Source organism: Cynocephalus volans, chromosome 16 (assembly GCF_027409185.1).
Source record: "Cynocephalus volans isolate mCynVol1 chromosome 16, mCynVol1.pri, whole genome shotgun sequence".
NCBI lineage: Eukaryota > Metazoa > Chordata > Mammalia > Dermoptera > Cynocephalidae > Cynocephalus > Cynocephalus volans.
In genome coordinates this window covers 13,701,742-13,721,732 of record NC_084475.1, presented here as the reverse complement: position 1 = coordinate 13,721,732, position 19,991 = coordinate 13,701,742, and the positions used below count along the sequence as shown (strand labels likewise).

At 43.5% G+C, this 19,991-nt stretch overlaps 1 protein-coding gene across 1 annotated transcript in view; it reads left to right on the top strand.

The window, feature by feature from the left end:
- Positions 1-19,991, top strand: part of SLC39A11 (solute carrier family 39 member 11) — a 360,418-nt gene that overhangs the window by 202,140 nt on the left and 138,287 nt on the right. The gene's annotated exons all lie outside the window — the stretch shown is intronic.

Here is a 19,991-nt window from a genome sequence, read left to right as displayed (position 1 = left end):
TTTCCTATTTAGCATTTTGTAGTAATTTTGTTTTATGACTTTGGATTTATTTTAATTGGAAACAAGAGACTTATTGATGTTTTATTTAAAAAGTAACATGTGTCTTTTTTAGAGCAATTAGAAGACATGGATAAGCATAAAAATAATATGAAAATAAATACATTGAAGGAACGTGAGCTCTTTGGGATACATTTTGGAGTTCCAGCTCTGCCACTTACTAACAAGTTTATCTTGACAAATTGCTAGACCTCCTTGAACCTTGGTTTTCTCATCAATGAAATGGGATAATACTGCAATGGGCTTACTTTGAGAAATAAATGGGGAGCTCAACATACATACAGCTTTCAGTATAGCGCTGGGGCCTTATGAGCATTTGAAAAATGGGAGCCATCATTAGTGTTGTTAATACTCCTGACTGCCTTTGCACACGACTTCCTCAGTCTTGAGTTCTTAAACATTCTGTTTCATCTTTCACTGTTTTGGAACTCGAGTTTGAGCCATAATCTTTCCCAGGGATCATCCTCGGGTCATAGAGTTTCTGAGCGCTTGCAGAATTCACAGTGTCAATCTGTTATCCTATTACAGGAACAATGACTTGGCGGGGCAAAGCTCTCTCAGGTCACAACAGTTTTCTCTTCAAATGTAACTCCGTTGTCTTCTGGCTTTAGTATCGTGGAAGCAAAGGGCCTGGCCAAACCAAGTTTATTCCTCTGTGTAAGATGATGTTCTTTTGCTTGCACAATGAAGACATTTTTTGTCACCTTTAAAAAATGTGAATTCTAATATTAGAATTATGTTAGAATTATATTAGAATATATGTTTTATATTCTAGTATATATTAAATCTGCCTGAAGCATTATGTGTCCAATCACTTTTTAAACCCCAATATTTCTTCAGGTGAGAAGCACGTTCCTCTATTATTTCTATCCTAATCTTAGGAATTTCTGTCATGTGATTATGTCTAAGCTGGTTTTCCCAAACTTTTCATCAGCATCTGTTTCTCTCTCGTTTCCCTCTTGGCCCTTTCCCTTTGGGTCATGAGTATTCTTTTTTGGTTGGTTTTCTAGAGCTTTCTATTCAGGATGTCTCAAGATGAAGTCTTATGGATCCCAGTGCACAAAGATGACCAAAGTAGATTTGCTCTGCTGGCAGGGTCTGGTCATGCTCACCCCAATATCTTTAGGAGCTCCCTGGGAGATGAAAGCCTCTGTAGAGAATGATTTGAAAGCCTCTGTAGAGAATGATTTGAAAGCCTCTGTAGAGAATGATTTGAAAGCCTCTGCAGTCACTTTCAGCTGATGAAATGCTAATCATTAGCGAAGGGAGGCTACTTATGTTGTTTTGTCAGTCATAATTAAGTTCTCTGTCTTTCTGCCATTCAAGACCCCGTCCTTAACCAACTGAAAAGAGTAAAGATCTGTCCAGTGGGTTTAAAGACAAATAAGATAACCACGCTGGCTTGAGATATACCATGGTGATTCTCTGTTTCCCTGTAGAACAAAACAAGTGTTCTAGGAACCAGGTTTCATAGCACTGGACTTTGAGTGCTCAGCTTTCCTCTACTGGACTCTTTCCCACCTGCCCCTGCCACTACACGTCTGTGTCGCAGTGTGCTTGACTGGAATCCCTTCCCGGCTCATTCGTATAGAAGGCCCAGGAGAGTCAGTGTCACTCTCTCAAATGTTCATTGTCTCCAGTGAGAACTCGGCATAAGGACAGAAACAGGTGCACTGGTAGGAAGATGCAGGGAATGACAGCAATGTTTGATGACCCTAATCAGCATAGATTCAAACATTGCTTCTTCCCTGACAAGAGACCCTCTTCTGGGTCTTTGGAGTTTCCAAGTCTAAGTTCCATTTTTGTCTCTCTTATGGTGAATGCAGATGCATTTTTTAAGATGAGGACAGAGTGTCTCAGGAATCTCACCTGAGTTAGGCTTCATTGGAAGCATGGTGATAGCCACTGGTTCAGTAAACGAGAGAACAGCTGGCTTGCCTGGCTTGAGAGCTTTGAAGGGAGATTTCTTTCCCAGTCTTGAGTTTCATTAATTATATTTTAACATTGTGTTGTAGGTACTTGGGTTATGTCAGTACTAAAACAGATGGAGATCCCTGGCATCATAAGTAATATTATAGCAGGATGAGCTAGTTAATGAACAAAGTAATAAGGAATTATATATTGTGGTAGGAGGTGGTTAGTTATAAAAAAGAAGTTCCCCAGGACCTAGCACAGAACCTGGCATATAACAATTAACACCTAATTAGTAATATCTATTTGATTTAATTAATATTTGTTGACTGACCAAAAAAAAAAAAAAAGTTCAAAAGGGCAGAGGAGACAGTAAAGTGTTAGAGGAACAAGTTGACCCTTTAAATAGAATAGGCAGGGTGGGCCTCACTGGGTGTCCTTGCCTTGCAATTAGTCATGCAGATCTCTGGGAAAGAGTGAGTGCTCCAGGCAGAGGGAACAGCTGGTGCAAAGGCCCTGAGGCAAGAGCGTGGCTGGCACCTTCGAGGCGAGGCAGAGTCAGGAGTCCAGTGTGGCTGCAGCAGGGGGAGCAGCGGGGAGAGGAGTACAGGTGAGGGCAGGGAGGTGAGCCTGCCCTAGGTGGAACTCAGAGGCATTATAAAAACATGCACTTTTGCTCTGTGGGGGATGAGCCACTGAGGAGCATGTGACTTGCCTTGAGCTTCAGAAGGTTCCCTCCAGGTGTGGAGGATGGAAGCAGGGAAATGTGTATGGAGGCCACTGCAGAATCCAGGTCAAAGACGGTGGTGGCTCAGACCAGGTGGTGGTGCTGGAGGAGGTGAGAAGGGATCCATCTGGGTCTCTACTGAGGATGGATTGGATGTGGGGTGTGAAAGAAAGAGAGGAGCCAGCAGGGACCCGAAGGTTTCAGGGCTGGCCAGCTGCGAGAATGGAGTGGCCGTCACCTGAGACGGGAAGCCTGCAACTGGAGCAGATTTCAGGGATAATGTCAGGAATTCAGTTTTGGATGGTGGGGTTTGGTTGCTGTTGACATTCAAGAGGAAGTACCAACAAGACAGCTGGACATGAGTTTGGAGTTGGAAGCGAAGTCTGGCTGGACGTATGAGTTAGTGAATCGTTGGCACATGAATGCTACTTAAACCCATGACACTGGATGAAATCATCAAGGGTCTGCATACAAATAGATGCGTCCCCGAAGATCCCACTGTGGCTCAAGTTTCCAGTGTCTACTCCAGTGTAAAGAGAAATGAACTCACACACAGTTACCCAGTTACCATCTAGCAGCTCAATGCTCTTTGATGAGGACCCTTTCAAGAGCTTGTTTGGAGCCAGCTCACTATTGAAAAGGTTTCTTCTTTAAAACTATCCTTTAGGGCCGAGCCCATGGCCTGGGAGCGCGGCGATGCTCCCGCCGCGGGTTCGGATCCTATATAGGACTGGCCGGTGCACTCACTGGCTGAGTGCCGGTCACGAAAAAGACAAAAAAAAAACCCAAAAAACTATCCTTTATGGTTTATTAAAAATTTAATGAGCACTTCGACATTCCCTGAAACTCTCAGTTTTAAGAAAGCCTTTTCACAATGACTAAATAAATAATTGATTTTTTTGAAGTTTTTTGTCTTTGTTAGTTCAGTTTTGTATGCCCTGGGGATGATATTTCATTAAAAAAAATTTTTGTTTTCTAACATAGAAGGAGAAAGCAAGGTTTGTTAATGAGCGTCCTATCTCCCGGAGATTTCTGGAGTGCAAGAACACTCCAGTGCAAGGACACTACCATAGCATATGCATACCCAGGGCACTCGGATTAATATTTAATACACATGTGCAAGGACAAACTCATTCTGAAGCTTCTATGGTTCATGATCCTCCTTAAGAATCTGATAAGAGTCACAGAGAATGTTGTATACATGTCTTAGTCCGTTTGGGCTACTATAACAAAATTCCGTGAACTGGGGTGGCTTATAAACAACAGAAATCTATTTCTCATGGTTCTGGAGGCTGAAGTTCAAGATCAGGATGCCAGCAAGGTCAGAGTCTGGTGAGGGGCCTCTTCTGGGTTACAGATGGCTGTCTTCTCATTATATCCTCACATGCTAGAAAGAAGACACAAGAACTCTCTGGGGCCTCTTTTACAAGGACACTAATGCCATTCATGAGGGCTCCACCTCATGACCTAAAACTTCCCCAAAGCCCCACCTCCTAATACTAGCACGTTGAGGATTAGGTTTTAACATATGAATTTTGGGGGGACACAAACATTCAGCCAGAGCAAAACACAGTATTTTGTAGACAGTTTTGGGTGTTTGGACCTCATGAAGACCTTCCACAGTCCTAGAGCAGGAAATCTCTCACTTTAGGTGAAAAAAATGTACAATTGTACAAGCAGTTTAAATGTTTTAGGAAGAAATGGTAATGACTGATGGAGCCCAGCAGATTTGAATCCTACTGGCACATGCAGCAAAAGGCATCCGTTTGGCTCTATGTAAATTCCTCACCCAGCCGCCTCCTGGCCTCAGCCCTTGTGCATCTGTGGAGGTGGCTAGGGAGCCCCAGCCCCTTGGAAAATGATATCCCAAGGAAGCAGCATATTTTCTTTGAAAGGACCCCAGACTGCAGTCTTTTGAACATACTGTCTCTTACAGGGCTTTTCAGGCAATATTGTGCAGACTGGAGGGCTCTGAGCCTACCAAAAGTTCCTGGACCTGAGGAAAACTAGCTCCCTTTCTGTGTTTGAGTGGAATTAAAAATCAACTAGCAATTGAGTTCCTTCTAATCTCTTTCATGAGTAGCTTACGGTCTCAACCGTGAAACAGTGCTCTGTGACAATGAGAAATTTAAAGCTTAAAGGGATTCTAGAGGTTATCTCATTCAAACACAATTGCACTGACAATTTAGGGGGTTGTATTAAATTATCTCAATGGCTCCTTCTAGCCCTAGCATTGGATGGTTCTGTGAAGAATAATATAAAATAGTGCATTATTAATTTTCTTTCTTTAGCAAAGTTAATCGTGCCTGCCTTTGTGACACCTTGCTGTATCCTATATCTTCTTCTGTTATGACAATTGTCACTCTGATTTGCAATTATTTAAACGTGTTTCTTTTCTCCCATAGATGGAGCTTCTGGCAAGAAGGTCCATGCCATATTCTTTTTTGGATCCAAAGTTACAACATGTATTGAAGCTTTGATACATTCAGCTTATACTCAAACACTTTGTACCTCACCTCCATTCTAGGAGAGGGGAGGCCGAGAAAGACTTTGGTGTCCCTAGTTGTCCTGCTATGTTGGCTGCCAGGTGGGCTAAGGGAGGACATTTGACTTCTGTGGATCTTGACGATACATTGGCAAATGCTCTTCTTCCTGTTTGGAATTATTTATAAAGGTCACAGAAGAAGAGGCTAGATGAATCACATGCTTTTTGTTTTTCTCTCATTAGAGTCAAGAGCCAAGTTCATTTTGCTGGTTGTTGCTGTGACATAAAGAGACCCAGGGGTCACTATTTGTATCTCCAGCACAGCATGACAGTTGATTTTAATTATTTGGCTTGTCTTCATTGACGGTTCCTAATAATGGCTTTAAAAGGAATGCTTGAGATTTTAATTAGAAGTGACTTTCATTTTGGGGAACAAAAGCACAAATTTAGACACCAACATATTAACAGTGGTTGGTTATTCCTGGGTAATAGGATTAGGACAGATTTTTATTTTCTTCATATTTTTGTGAGATTTATAATTAAACTTTCCTACGATAAATATTTTTTACTTGGGATGAGATAAAAATGTGTTTTGGAAGGAGACCGCCACCACCTAACCACCTCCACACCCCTTCCCCTCAACACACACACAAACATATAGAAGTTATTGCTTTATAACAGAGTTAATCTTATTGGGATTGTTTTAATACTTAGCATGGTTAGAAACATAATGAGGGACTGTATTAGTTTTCTAAGGCTTCCCTAACAAATTAGCATAAACTTACTGGCTTCAGACAATCTAAATTTATTCTCCTGCAGTTCTGGAGGCCAGAAGTCTGGAATCAGTTTCACTGGGGTGGAGTCAAGGGGTTGGCAGGGCTGTGTTCCTGCTGGAGGTCCCATGGGAGAATCCGTTCTTTGCCTCTTGCAGCTTCTGGAGGCTGCTGCATTCCTTGGCTTGTGGCCACATCACACCAGTCTGTGCCTCTGTGGTCACAGTGCTTTCTCTTCTGTGTCAAATCTCCCCCTCTGCTTCCTTAAAAAGATTCTCATGATTGCATTTCGGGCTCACTCAGATAATCCAGGATCATTGCGTCTGAATAGTCTCTTTTGTCCTGAAAGGTAACGTTCACAGGTTGCAGGGATTAAGACCTGGATATATTTGGAGTCATCCTTTGGCCAACCACAGAGACCAAAGATATCTTTCAAATGCAGGCCAGAGAAGCTCAGCTGGAGCCCTTGAATGGCTTCAACAGTGCAACAACCCTGTGTAAGCCTGAGCCTGGTCCTTGGAGTCTTAGTCTCACCCCAGGATCCCCATGAGCTGCTGGCTTTGTCTTCCTTGTTTCACATGCCTGGCTGTCTCTGAGCTTCTAAAGAATCCTTCAGACTTATTGAGTTAATTCAGCCACTATTCCCCTGGTCCTCATCAAGTGAGATGTCAGGTGGTGGTAAAAGGAGACATCATATTTATTCAGTCTGCATGTGTGCAGTGGAGGTGTCAGGGCTTGGGGGGCTGTTGCAATCTGTTTCTCATGGACATTGCTCCCTCTCCCCCTGCTGACCCCCACTACGCAACCCCTGTTCATGTCGTCCCTTGGTTCTTTGTGACTGGCCAGTCCCCAGAGATAGAACGGAAATTCATGGTCTGTGTTTCTTGCTGACATTCTTTTTCTAAGACCAATGGCACACTTAAATAGTTGCTGACCCCGCCGGTTCATTTTACTCCCACGTTTTCTCTCTCTCAATCTCTCTTTCTTTGTTTTGTGGCATTTCCTCCCACGCTTTATTTTTAAAGAAAAGAAAATTCACAAGATCTCCTGGTCCTTTGAAGGCTCGTTAATTACACTTGCCCACTGAGGAAATAGTCCCTGTTAACTTTTTTAAAATATTGAGATATGATTCACATACCATGAAGTTCACTTTCAACATATACCATTCAGTGATTTTCAGTGCTATATTCATAAGTTTGTGCAACCATCATCACTGTCTATTCTAGAACATTTTTATCACCCCATAAAGAAACCCCATACCCATCAGCAGTCACTCCCTGCTAACCCCTGACTCCAACTCCTGGCAGTAATCCACCTTCTGTCTCTACAGAGTTCTTGGATCTGGATGTTTATATAAATGATATAATGTAATATGCGGCCTTTTGTGTTTGGCTTCTTTCAGTTAGCACAGTGTTTTCAAGGTTCATCTACGTTGGAGCTACTATGAGTACATCTTCCTTTTTATGGCCAGGTAATATTCCCTTCTATGGATGCGTGGCATTTTGTTTATCCATTCATCATTTGATGGACATTTGGGTTGTTTCTGCTTTATGGCTGGTGTGAATAATGCTGCTATTTGTCTTTAAGTATTTGTACGGACATACATTCTCGAGTACATACCTTGGAGTGGAATTGCAGGATCATATGGAAAACTTTTAACTCTTCGTCACCAGTTCTTGCTGTTGATTAAGCTCCTTCCTCGTTGTTCCATGCCACCGAACCAATATGCTTACAGTAAAGCCCTTTGTGACTGGGGACTGACCTCTGTACCACTCTCCGAGGCATTGGCTTTGGGGTGTCTTTGAACCATGCTTTCCAAGGAGGTGCCGATTGCTTTTGGATTCTGGTTTAGTTTGAAATATGGATGATCTGTTGGAACACTGAAAAGTCAGGGGACAGTTGAGAGTGGCAGGGGGAGATGGCGGCTGCTGGTGCTGGTGGTGTGAGCCTGGGCATTGAGCTAGCCTTTGTGTGGGCTCCACGTGCTGCAAGGGTGGCTTTGGAGGGGTGGCACTTGGAACAAGATCAGAGTCATGGCCTGCAGGAAGGAGCCAAGAGCCGTGAAGAACTTATTGACTCTTTGTCTTCCTGAGACAAAGGTGGAATAGAAAATTCTGTTATTAGATGTGGACCTTTCCAGGGTAAACACTGTGATGTGACAGCTTCTACTGCATGTTGCTCTGCTTCTGGAAACTGGAGGGCTGTTCTCAGCCACTGGTGACCCAGGCTCAGTCAATGCATGGGCTGAGCGCCGTGTAGAGGCACCAATTATTGGCCATAATAAAATACACTGATGCTAAATGCTGCCACTTACCGGGGCCTTTCCAATTTCCAGACACCGTATAAAGTGCTCCATGTGTATTATTTAGATATCTGTTTTATACTTTGGGAACTGAGACCTAGAAAGCCTAAATATCAAGCCCTAGGCCACACACCCCAGTTAGGGGCAGAGCGCAACCCATGCCCAGTCTCAGTGTGTTGCCTCCGATCTGCCTCTTGCCATGGTGAGCTCCACGTTCCTTTTCTTTCAGTGGATCACACAGTTTTTCAGAGACGGTTACCTTGCCACATGACATGTTAACGGCTGCAGTGCTATGTTGGCGTGTTGGCGTGGTTCTCGCTCCAGTTGCGTCTGGCTCAGTTCAGGGCCTGCCACCGTGGGTGCTCTACAGAGATGTGTAGAATGAATGCCCTTGAGGCGCCTCCACACCCACCACTGCCACCACCATTGAGTGAGGATGATCCAGGACCCATACAGACGGTCCACTGGAGGGATGGGACAACACAGGCTTTAGAGGCAGAAAGACCAGGGCTTGGATCTCAGAGCCACTAAATGCTTTACTAGCTAGATAACCTTAGATAAGATCATAGGGGTCTCAGTTTTCCCAGCTGTAAATGGAGATAATGTCTGCCTTGCAGTTCAATATTAATGGAGGTGGCAGCTATAGCAACAAGCAGAACCACCTACTGTGTTGTCTGCTATTAAGTGCATATTATGGTACCTAGAACATAGCAGGACCTAAAAAACGTCAGTCCCCTTCCACCTCTTCCTCTGCCCCACCCCTCACCTCCCTCCTGCTTTTGGCTTCTCCTTGCTTTGACCCTTAAAGATCCTCTGGTTCTGGTCGTGGGGGTCTTAAATGGGGACGTCTCAGATGGCTTTTTTGTTTCCAGCAGGTTACATTTGAAGATACTTCTCATTGACTCTGGGAGTTTGAAAACACTGTAATAGTCTCCTTTAATTATCTGTATCTCAGTGGGAAGCCTGACATTATAATTAGCACAGGCTCCTGTATGGGATGACATTTTGCTCAACATACTGTGTTCCTGGGCGTGCACTGTAGCAGAAGCTGTTAGCACACTTCCAAATTATGCTGTGGGATTTGAGTGAGAACCGGCACAAACACCCAGAGGGCAGAATCGCAACTCTGGGATCCCTGCATGGTCCCAAATAAAAGTGACAGGGCAACTTTTAGATTCCCTAGCATCTCCTGCCACAGGCTATGGTCACAGAGATGCCCGAACCCTACTTTTTGGTCTTCAGATCAAGGAAGCTACAACCAAAGCCACAGTCTCAGGCTATACTAGGATTGGCATTAAAATCATTTCCACATCTGCTATATTATGTCATCCCCCTACCTGTTAGGTAAATAAGGCAAGATAATTTAAATACATTTTGGAATTAGGACTCAAAGTTTCCAGTAACTTTCAGTTGTTTTTCTATCATGGCCAGGTAGATATTGGCTAGAATATGGTTTTAGTGAGGCCTTTTAGACCAGCACTCTCTAATACAATAGGCACTAGCCACCTGTCGCTCTCTACATTTAAATATAAATGAATTGAAATAGAAAGAAATGTAAAATTTACCTCCTCAGCTGTACTTAGCCACATGTCAGGTGCTCTATAGCTGTGCATGCTAGTGGCTACAGTATTGGACAGCACAGGTATAGAACATTTCCATTATCATAGAAAGTTCTATCAGACAGCATTGCCCTGGGCCCTTAGCAAAACTGTAACTTCATAGATCATTTGCTGTTTAGGGCCTACCCAAGCTTGCTTTGGGAGGAGCTCTGTTTCAGGAAGACAGTTTAAGTCAGCGTGTCTCAGTCATGGGGTATGTCACAAATACATTATGAATAAAATAATTTAAATAGCAAAATTTGCAATTTTTTAAATCAATTGAGGATGGTCATCCCTGTGATGGCATTGCTCTTGTTCCCCTTGGTTCTGGTTTTTCTTTTTTATTTCTTGAGTGGGGGACAGAACGGGGTGAGGGACAGCTTGTGCAGGGCATTGCGTAGCAGGCTCATGAACATCTTGATGTCCAATGTCAGGGGAATGGAAAGACCTGCTTCGAGGACTAAAGGACCAGCTTGTCCTCCCCCGCTCTGGGTGTTATATGTTATCTGCAAATAGACGCTCTCTCCTGTCCCCTGCCCAAGGCAACATCATTGGTCTGTGTCATCTTAGACCCTTGCACAGCCTCCCCTGACTCAACTCAGGTTTCGAAGAAAGGACATTAACTATTGTATGAAAATCACTGGAGCATTTATTGTCAAATTTTTGCTAGGGATGGTATCCCTGAACAAGATATTTTTTCCAGAATATACTGTCTGGAAAAACTTTGCCTCCCTTGTGGAAATAACATATGTCATTTATTGTGTATACCTTTTTAAAAAAATTCCTTGTCTTCCAGAGAGCACAAAACTCTCTCTGCTGCTTAATGATAAGAATGAAATACATTCTTATGGTCTGGATATCTGAATTCTTCTTTTGTTTTATAACCAATTGTTGTACTGCACTTTAATCTATTAATTAATTAGCATGGGTGATTTTATTCCTCTGTTGCCAGTTTTTTCATTTTGTTTCTGGGCCACATATTCTATTTCTAATCCAGATACAGTGCCCCCCAAATGCTTTCCTTTGGTTATAATGGAGACTGGAGACCAGGTGAGAGGGAATAAAGTAATCTATTTATAGTGTTCAACCAAACAATCAATCAACCAATGCTTTCTGAACACTTTCTACGTGTGATGCATCTAGATCACTCCAATCTAATGGAAATACAACACAAGCTACATATGGAATTTTAAACTTCCTAGAAGCCGTGTGGGGGAAAAAAAGTTAAAAAAAAGGTGAAATTAATTTTTAAAATATTTTATTTTGGTTAAATAAAATATATATTTTGAATATATATTTAATAGTATAGCCAAAATGTTACCATCTCAACATGGAATCAATATGAAAAAATTGAGTTATTTTCCAATCTTTGAAATCCAGTGTGTATTTTACACTTCTGACCCATCTCAATTTGGGTGCTGAATTTTCAACTGTTAAAGTGAAATGTAGTCCTATCAAAATAAAGTTGTGTTTAACAGAAAAAAAATATTTTATATACCTTCAGTTTTAAAATTTAATTTAATTAGAATTAAATGAGGTCGTTCTTTTTCTCAGTAATGCTAACCACATTTCAAGTGGACAGCACAGATCTAGATGCTCCGAAGGATACCAAAAAGAATAAAATGTAGAACCCGCCTTGAAAGAGCTTCCAATCTAACAGGGGAGATAAAGTTTATGTGTGCCCATATCCTGATACAATGCAGAATGAATTGACCATCACGGGAAGTCATTACAATAAGTTCAGACTTTCAGAGCAAGGTGTTAATTTTCTTTTGACCTGGTGAACATGGCAGACTTTGAAGATGGTGCAATTCGAAAGATGATGTCTATGGCTTTAAGAGTTGCCATTTAACCCAAGCCTTGCAGGACTGGTTGCCAAAGTTTTCATGCAAAATAGAGGAGGTTGGAGGAGGCAGCAGGAACACCCTGCACAGAGGCAAGTAGGAATGGTCAAGGCCACTCAATGGATAACGGACTGCTGTCTTTCTCCCCACTAGTCAATGAGACCACTAGAAGGTAATACGTAGCCACAGAACTGATCATGAGTATGGGGGCAGAGGGTTTGTTTCAGGTGTGGTCTTTTCTGCCAGATTTCATCACTGCTTTTTTGTTAAACTGGCTGGCTTCACCATAGGCAGGGCTGCCATGAGAAATATGATCTGACCCTTTCCTGCTCCTGGAAAAGCCCCCACTGCAAACACATAGCTATGCTCATGAATCAAAGGCATTATTATTATTGTGTCACTAAGTAGAAACTTCAGAGTCCCACATGATCCATGCGGGCCTGGCAATCTTTGAAAAGAGCTTGGTTTGCTTTTGCTCCACTGTAAAGAGAATTGGAGCTTTTCTAAAATTTTGGTTTAAAAAAAATACTAGACAACTTTGCTAGCAGGATGGTCCACCAAGGAACCGTCTCATGTGCCGATGAGTCAGTCTCTCTCTCCCTTGCTGAGGTGGCCTAATTTGTTCTGAAGCCATAGTAGATAACAAGTTTAATCAATTGATAACAGTTGAGGTGCATGCTTTATAATAGTCCCAGCTCATTTGTATTCATATATACTAATTTTAGTGAACATTAATTATGTACTTAATAAGTCGCTGTTTATTCTATTTTGTCTCTATTCTCTTGATAACTGTTATGGTGTGGAGTTGAAGATAATTAAAATGTTACTTGTGTTCTGCAAATAACAATTAACCAAGGGTGGATTCTGAAATCAAAATTCCATTTTCTTTTCCTCTCTCTGATGAAACACAGCGAGTGACATGACACCCAAATGCACTTGTCCATTTCTCTGTTGTTTTCTTCTGTTTGCTTTGCTTTTCAGGGTGGTAATTGCCCATTGAGTTCCCTGCTTAGCATAGACGTGTCATGACTTAACTTCAAAGAACGTCCACTGCTCTTGGCTCATCTTCTTGTTGACATGGAGACTGATCCAGAGGCAATGAGCTGTTTGTGATGAATCCAAGCTGCCACCAACACCTAGATTTCCAAGCCGTTTGAAACCACTGGTCATCCAGTGGTTCAGCCCTTTGGAGAACAGACAGCCCCATGGCCTATGTATTTGGAGTAACACCTGCCCAAAGGGGCAGGGCAGCACCACCTCTCATTCAGGATTGTGATTCTGTGTGCCCATGCGGTGGTTGATAGCTGCTGGGAGTACTGGATGTATTTAGTCTCGTTTCCTTTTGTCTTGGATCTTGCACCAAAGTCTGTGTTGCTTCAGCATCCTGCAAATTACTAAAGCATGGTAATTCCCCCTGGCCCCAATCTCTTCCTCTCCTACAACTGCTTGTCATTTTTCCTAACCCTATAGGCATCCCCTAAGCAGTTGATCTTTGCAGCCCATCCACGTGGCTTAAGCTCTACTCTGAGCCTTCTAGACTGTTGTTTCCTCAGCTTCAGCAACACAGATGCTGTAAATGAAACTCAAGTGAAGGCTCACAAATGAATTCAGACACTTCTACATAATAATTCTACTCGAGAGAGAATGAACTAGGAGAGGAATCACAAACATCTGTTTTGTTGGTGGGCTACCAAAAAATTTAATTATTTGAGAAAATAACTCAAAACCTATGGGTAAAATAAAATTTGGAAGTCGCATTTGAATTGTAGCAATTTAGAACACCCCAGTTTCCCACTACCAGTAATAAGTAAGCATTAGGAGTCAGAATCTATAATGTCTATCTTATTTTGAAAATAAGCGACTGTATAGTTGTATGTAATGACAGCTTCTCCAGGTCGTGATTTCCAGATCTGTGAAGGAAGGTGAAACATTGCAGCCCCACCTCCCTGCTTCACAGGTGATGTGAGGATAAAGTGGGGTCATGGATGTGAGCCTGCTTGAGAAATAAAGGTGCCTGATAAACAGCAGCTCTCTTGATTATAGGATGCAATAGTTAAAAGCACCATTTGTTGGCTCCTTCCAATTCCAAGTTCAATTTCTTTTCAGCTGTGGAGCTCTGCACTCATCAGCTCTTTTCTCTTGCTTTGATTAAGGTTCAGAGCTGTCATTTCCAGAGAGTTTGTTCATTTATTTCTCCTCTGTATATTCTCAGAAATTCTTCCAGGCTTGATGTTAGGGAAGAGGTTGGGGCATGCTGGTGGAGGAAAAAACAGAACAAAACAAAAACTCTGCATTTTGTTCTCAGGTGCATACCAAGTCTCTTAAATGTCAATACCGCAATACAGGCATTTTTTTCTCATCTTCTTTTAATCAAACACTTTTCTCCAGGCTGAGCCGTTTGTTTACAGAGTGTCAGTAAGTCACAGTGACGTCCTAGTTTTCCTTTCGGTGCCCTGTCCTCCAGGGTCAACCTCCCCTTCATACCAGGGACACCCAGGGTTTTTCTGTTGGGAATGGGGGTTGTGGGGGACTGAGATGACAGAGGTTGGACTCTAAGGCACTAAGGAACTTGGGGAGCGCCGGGGGTGTGTGCGGGGTTTGGTGAGGATATTAGGGGTCCATCCTCGGGCTCTGCCTTGTGAGGGACTAATCGCTCTGTCCTGATTTGCTTAGTCCTAAAGGACTCAGGGTAAGAGCTGGGTTTTACCTCCCGGTAATGCCAAAGAGTGCCCTGTTGCTTAGAGACGGGATGGTACCTGGAGAGAAGATAAGGTTGTCAAGGAAACCAAGCCACAAATTCCCTTGTTTCTCTTCGGGTTGCTGGACAGAAGAGTAAAGGATTTTTGCTCTGACACCTGGAAGAAAGTATATTCCTTTCTCTGTGTGTTTAGCAATGTTCAAGACAGAGCCGAGTTAGCACCCAAGCTGACACACGGGGCATTGAGTTTCGAGTTGATCTTTATATCAGAGAGTGCTTCCTGATACAGAGTGAAGCAGCCCTTTCAATCCTGGTTGGTTTTGTTTTTTTTCCGCAGATGTGTAGACCCCAGTACCCAACTGCACTCTTCGTGACACAACTTAGCTTTATTGAATTCTAAGTTCCCATTTATTGTCCCAACTCTTCTCTTTTCATGCTGTTGGGATCTTCTTTTTTGGAGATTCACAGCAGCCCCTCCCCCTTTTCCTTCTGCATCTTTAAATCATTTTCACGTTTCAGGTGATGGTAATCAATACACCTTCCCCTTTGGTGTTTGTGATTCAGAAAAATCCTTTATGTGGTCATGCTCCAGGGATTCCTTGTTGAAGCCACAAAAGATCACGTCTGCTCTATGCTGTTGTGCCAGTGGACTGAAGATTTGGAGGGGGCAGTGTCCAGGCGTGGTACCCCAAATGCTACCCCCTCCCCAGGGGAGCAAAAGTAAAGGGTTCTTCATTCATCAGTGGTAACAATTTTAGGTCCTGATGCTGGAAGCCTGCTGGGAGCTTGAGGAATCATGTGCATGTGCGTGCGTGTGCATGTGCGTGCGTGTGCATGTGCGTGTCCGTGTGTGTGTGTGTGTGTGTTCTCTCACCCTCTGTGTCCTTACACCTTTCCCTAGTGGTCTGTCTCCTCTTCTCCCTCTCTCCTGCTTATGCATCATGACGGGTTTCCTGAGTCCCTCTGATCAACTGTTCCTCCACCCCAACACCTGACCCTGCACAGATCTCTGCACCCCCAGGTGACCTTCCTGAACACATTCAGTGTTGTCCCTTTACCGAGTCCTTAGGGTGTTTCGAAAAGTTGGAGGATCACTTCCCCCAAGTGCAGGGGCTTGAAACACAGCCACTGAGGGGGACGAGGCTGCTGCACTAATGTCATGGAGCGGAGGGAGTCAGCCGCAGAGAGGAGGGGACAGTTAACTCTGTGTAAGGGTGTGAGCACTGTGGGGGTTTGGAGGATGGGGACACTGGGGTGAGTTAGACAATAAAAGATGCAAAAGATTTTGTCCACTGGAAGGGGAAGAGAAAGAAGGGACCTGGGTCTCTCCGGAGCCCCAGACATGTGCTTCAATTGGCCCACTGGGCATCTCTGCCGCAATGTCCTTCAGACATCCTATTCGGCACATTTGCTTCCTTCTCAGTGGCCTCCCTCTCCCTTTGTCCCTATCTAGGTTAAAGTGCTGACCATCCACCCAAATGGCACATTCCTTTCCAAAGGCTGCCCTTGTGCCAGAAGCCTCATCGTTGTCTGGGCTCCTTTCCTGTCCCTCATTCCCCATAGCCAGTTGGTCTCCAAGTCCATGGATGGCCTGCTCTGATGTTACCTGTGACCATTCTCCCTTTTCCCTTTCCAGACCCACTGCTTTAGTGGGTCCCATCCCGTTTCATTTCACTCTCTCCTTCCTCCATCGACCCTGCACTGTGCCACCGAACCAAACTTTTGAGAACAGTTCATGCCAACTTTTGCCTTACATGAGAAAGAGAAACACAAAGTGCTTTTAATCACCTCATACTCAACCCCCCACCGACTGCTCCCAAGCCCCTAACTCAGGGGGCTTTTGTCACATCTGCGGGTACAGAGGCCACTGAGGTGGGAGCCTCCATAGGATAGAGTGGTCATTTGTCACAGCAGCAGTGACAGCAGTAGCTTCTGCTCAAACTTGGCACCCCTAGCAGAGTGAGGCCAGTGGCTTCCCATGAAGGTGGTGCACGTTCTCCTCCTTGCAGCAAGTAAACCTCCGCAGGTAGACCCATGACCCATCTGGGAGAGTGTCCTTAGGAATCCAGACTCAGACTGTTGAGACTCTTCCTAAACAATGGAGCAGGAACTCAGCCCATTGGGCTGGGACGGTCTGTGCATGGAGGTTAATTAAGCACACCGACTCTGGGGTTCAGTGGTCTAGATTCAAATCCTGGTGGCTCCACCATGTAATAGTGTGCTTGCGACGAGTGGCCCTCTGTGTCTCCATTTAATCTCTTCTATGGCCACTGACTCTACTGATATTGGCCAGCTGGCTGCTATTCCAATGGAAGGGAGAGGACCACAGGCAGTCCCAAGCCCCATATGTATTTTATGCTCTAAAATGAAAAACACTGTCTAGCCAAAGAATCAAAGGTGACATTTTAAAGCACCCTGGAGCTGGCACTTCATCGAATCCCACAAATTACTGAAAGAAAATTCTCCAGAGTTACTCTGCAGCGCACCTCCCTTAGGACTGAATGACAGTAGAGTGCGTTCAAGTACGTGTATTAGTTTCCTTTTGCTGCTGTAATAAATGACCACAAACTTAATGGCTTAAAACTGCACAGATGTATTATTCTATAGTTCTAGAGAAGTCCAAAATGGGTCTCACTGGGTGAAAGTCAAGGAATCTACAGGACCGCATTCCTTTCCAAAGGCTCTAGGAGAGAATCCATCTCCATACCTTTTCCAGCATCTGGCGGCTGCAGCATATCTTGGCCTGTGGCCACTTCCATCTTCCAAGCCTGCAGTGACTAGCTGAGTCTTTTCACATTGCATTACTCTAACACTGACTCCTATACCTTCCTTTTTTACTTCTAAGGACCCTGTGATTACATTGGGCACATCCAGATAATCCAGAATAATCTCCCCATCTCAACGTCAGCATGTTAGCATCCTTAATTCCACCTGCAGCCTCAGTTTTCCCTTGCCATGGGACATAACATATTCACAGGTTCTGGGGATTAGAAAGTGGGCATTTCTAGGAGGCCATTGTCTGCCTCGCACTGTATGTATTCTTTTGTCTTTGCACAGTTGTGGCCTGTGGGCCACTCTCAGAGATCCAGAGTGGGTGGGGCTCCCTTAGCAGACAGCAGAAATCCATGTATTGCTGCCCAATATGTCTTCCTTGTCCACATTAATCTCAAAGCAGTACTGCCTTGGGTCTTCCTAATTTGGAAAGAAATCCTATTTCCCTCTTGCTTTATTACAGTTCTTTCTTCTGTGGACTTGGCCATCTGTCCCAAGGTAGTCTCACCAGTGTGTCTCTGCAGGTGCCTGAGCTACTGGGTACCCAGTAATCTTTCCTCCTCATCATGGAAGATAGCCTTCACGCCAGCTTTTCCTGTCGTCATGGGGAGCTCCTCCTCCGTTCATGTAAAGACAGTTCTTATCTCCCTAGGTTGGAGTTGGCTGAAGGCCACAGCACTTTCCTTCCCTGGCAAGCTCCTGTTTTTCATGCAGCTGCACCCCTGTTTGGCCCTTCTCTAAAGCCTTCCCAATGATCCCTGCCGGGTGTGGGGGAACTGGATGAAAAAACCACTTAGATGAAGATCAGGCTCTCATCTTGGTTTTCTTTTTTAAAAATGATGGCTTTATTGAGACATACATAACACACCATACAATTCAACCATTTGAGGTGTATGATAGAATGTTTTTTAATATATTCACAGAATTATGCAAACCATCACCGCAATCAATTTGAGAACATTTTATCACCCTGAGAATAACCTCCTACCCATTAGCAATTATCCCCCATTTTCTCCCAACTCCTCTTCCCACAAACCACTAATCTACTTTCTGTTCCTACGGATTTGCCTATTCTGAACATTTCATATAAATGGAATCATACCCCATATGACCTTTTGTGTCTGACTTCTTTCACTTAGTGTAATGTTTTTAAGGTCCATCCATGTATCAGTACTTTATTTCTTTTTATTGTCAACTAATATTCCATCAAATGAATATACTGCATTTTGTCGATCCGTTCATTGGTTAGTGGACATTTGGGTTGTTTCCACTTTGGGGCTATGGTCAATAATGCTGCCATGAACTTTCATGCACCAGTTTTTGTGTGAACATATATTTGCATTTCTCTTGGGCCTGTACCTAGGAGTGGAATTGCTGGGTCATATGGTAACTGCATGTTTCACCTTTTGAGGAACTGCTGGACTGTTTCCCAAAGCAGCGCACCATTTCACATTCCACCAGCAATGTACAAGGGTTCTCATTTCTCTGCGTCTTCACCAACACTTGTTATTGGCTGTGTTTTTGATTGTAGCCATCCCAGTGGGTGTGAAGTGGTATTTCACTGTGGTTTTGATTTGCGTTTTTCTGATGTGTAATAACGTCAAGCATCTTTTATCCTGTTTATCATACCTTGTCCTAAGTTAAAAGTGCCCACAAAAGCAGTTCTTACTCTGGGGGTCCCAGATCCCCATGAATATCTGATCAAGCTTAGGGAAGCTTTCTCTCAATTTCTGCGCTACACATAACAAGGATATATCATATACTATGTCATGGAGTTTTTAAACTGCCTGGATCTGCAGGCTCCTGATTTAGTCCCTCTTCTAAAGGGTCTCCCCTGTTCTGGAGGAGAATATACTTCTGGTTAGCTTAGAAAGAAGCAGGTTTTAAACCCTTTCCTGAAGGAAATGTGGCTTATGTATATGCTTTTTATGCCTTTTTTGATTTGTTTGTTTTTATTTTAAATTGTAAGCAGCTTTAGCATTGAAAAATTCTTTCCAAGCAGGGAGACTCTGTACTTTTATCTCTTTGTCCGTTCTTCACCTAGAATTCCATTCGTTCATTTCCAAGTTCAATTATCCTCACTAGGTTGCTTTCTACAGGCTTTTCTTCAGCTGCAAAAAAATAAAACTGCATTTTGTCAAGTGCTGGAAAATTCTCAGCGGCAAATCCAGAAAGACAAAACACACTGCCAGTCTTTTAAGAAGTGGAGCTAAAGTAGCGTTAATAATCCTGGATGTTTCTGGGCTTTCTTGTTAGAATTTACCACTTGCCTTTGAGTGAGAATTTACCATTTGCTTCAGCTCTGGGATGTCCCCTATTTGAGGTTAATGGGCAATGTTTAGAGGAAAAGAAAAGGTATCTACTCTCCAGCCAGTGACTTTGAGTGACAGCCTAAGGTGTTGGCGATCTAAGAACTGCAGTGGGCTTGTAAAACTACTTTCTGGCTCAGAGGGAAGGGGCTGGGATGGGGTTGTTTTAGGGACATTTGCTGCATAGGATCATCTCAGCCTGTGAGTCTGTGTCACTTTAAATGCTGCAGGGTTGGGGTTTGGCTGTGATTGCTGGATGACCTTAGAGAGACCGATGCACATAACTGATGTCTGGAAAGCCACTGAAGGAAAAGGAGGAGGAAAATCTACAAAGACAGTCTACTTCAGAGCCTGCAACTCGGGCATTTACCCTAAAATTTGGCTCCCGACACACTGGGTGAGGAGGAGGGAGTTAAGGGGACTCATACTTCAAGGTCAAAGTCAGTGACCTAGAAGGACTTCTCTTTAGCTCTGATGACAGTGGAAGTCATTTTCTTCCATGAGAAGGTTTTTCC